The sequence below is a fragment of the Haemaphysalis longicornis genome, unplaced genomic scaffold (genome assembly GCF_048455015.1).
Source record: "Haemaphysalis longicornis isolate Haplotype H1 unplaced genomic scaffold, Haemaphysalis longicornis Haplotype H1 scaffold_2, whole genome shotgun sequence".
Taxonomy (NCBI): Eukaryota; Metazoa; Arthropoda; class Arachnida; order Ixodida; family Ixodidae; genus Haemaphysalis; species Haemaphysalis longicornis.
The window spans coordinates 46592570-46594313 of NW_027526295.1; the positions used below are offsets into that span (position 1 = coordinate 46592570).

Here is a 1744-nt window from a genome sequence, read left to right on the forward strand (position 1 = left end):
CGCCCAGAGTGGGGACCGAACCCACGCCTTTCGATTACATGTCGAATGCCTTACCAATTCGGCTATCTGGGCGACTGTGTTCTACTTCACTTTCTGGGCTATTTATATTTACTAGAAGTGTATCTGACGCTTGAGGGTGTATAGCCAGCGCCACTCTGACTACACGGGGAGAAGGGGACCTTCTTTTGAACCCCCGGGGCGTGACTGGAACGTCTACAGCCTGTCATGAGCGGGTTACTGGCGGGAAGCCCTCTTATGCTACCTAGGCATCAAGGCTGCCGGAACCGAGACGATCGCTAGGCTTTCGCAGAATAATATAGTAAGGCAATGAGGGGCTCGTTGAGGAAATACAGAAAGGTAGGTCAGCAGTCTACAACGCCAAAGGAGGCATAAGAGTTTGGTTAGGCTCTTTTCTTTTTCACTACAGTTAATTAAGTAAACATTTTTTTTAAATTACACAGAACAAAGAAAGAAAGAAAAACACGCGCCCAGAGTGGGGACCGAACCCACGCCTTTCGATTACATGTCGAATGCCTTACCAATTCGGCTATCTGGGCGACTGTGTTCTACTTCACTTTCTGGGCTATTTATATTTACTAGAAGTGTATCTGACGCTTGAGGGTGGTAGCCAGCGCCACTATGACTACAGGGGGAGAAGGGGACCTTCTTTTGAACCCCCGGGGCGTGACTGGAACGTCTACAGCCTGTCATGAGCGGGTTACTGGCGGGAAGCCCTCTTATGCTACCTAGGCATCAAGGCTGCCGGAACCGAGACCCTCGCTAGGCTTTCGCAGAATAATATAGTAAGGCAATGAGGGGCTCGTTGAGGAAATACAGAAAGGTAGGTCAGCAGTCTACAACGCCAAAGGAGGCATAAGGGTGTGGTTAAGCTCTTTTCTTTTTCACTACAGTTATTTAAGTAAACATTTTTTTTAAATTATACAGAAGAAAGAAAGAAAGAAAAACACGCGCCCAGAGTGGGGACCGAACCCACGCCTTTCGATTACATGTCGAATGCCTTACCAATTCGGCTATCTGGGCGACTGTGTTCTACTTCACTTTCTGGGCTATTTATATTTACTAGAAGTGTATCTGACGCTTGAGGGTGGTAGCCAGCGCCACTCTGACTACACGGGGAGAAGGGGACCTTCTTTTGAACCCCCGGGGCGTGACTGGAACGTCTACAGCCTGTCATGAGCGGGTTACTGGCGGGAAGCCCTCTTATGCTACCTATGCATCAAGGCTGCCGGAACCGAGACGATCGCTAGGCTTTCGCAGAATAATATAGTAAGGCAATGAGGGGCTCGTTGAGGAAATACAGAAAGGTAGGTCAGCAGTCTACAACTCCAAAGGAGGCATAAGGGTGTGGTTAGGCTCTTTTCTTTTTCACTACAGTTAATTAGGTAAACATTTTTTTAAATTATATATATATATATATATATATATATATAGTAAAAAATGGGTATAGCTTCTAACAAAACTGTTTATTGGTCGACGTTTCGATCGGATGCCGATCTTTCTCAAGACAACATTTCGCATTTCTGTGCACGTATTTATAAGCTCGTCGTCCAACGACGCCGAAAAAAGAGAGAGGGGGGATTTGGGGAGAAAGGTAGCAACAAACACGCTCTCGGCGAGGTGAGGTAAAGGTTTGCAAAAAAGAGAGAAAAAAAAGAGAGAGAAAAAAAAGCAAAACAAAGACAAACCTAAACATGCAGAAAAGAGAGAGGAGTACACAACTCTT

At 46.1% G+C, this 1744-nt stretch overlaps 3 non-coding genes across 3 annotated transcripts; all 3 read right to left on the reverse strand.

Moving 5' to 3' along the window:
- Trnat-ugu (transfer RNA threonine (anticodon UGU)) lies at positions 1-72 on the reverse strand. Its single transcript has one exon. It is a non-coding gene; the product is annotated as a tRNA-Thr (tRNA).
- A 413-nt stretch (positions 73-485) lies between these two features.
- On the reverse strand, positions 486-557 carry Trnat-ugu (transfer RNA threonine (anticodon UGU)). Its single transcript has one exon. It is a non-coding gene; the product is annotated as a tRNA-Thr (tRNA).
- A 412-nt stretch (positions 558-969) lies between these two features.
- Trnat-ugu (transfer RNA threonine (anticodon UGU)) lies at positions 970-1041 on the reverse strand. The gene has a single exon. It is a non-coding gene; the product is annotated as a tRNA-Thr (tRNA).
- Positions 1042-1744: the final 703 nt, after the last annotated feature.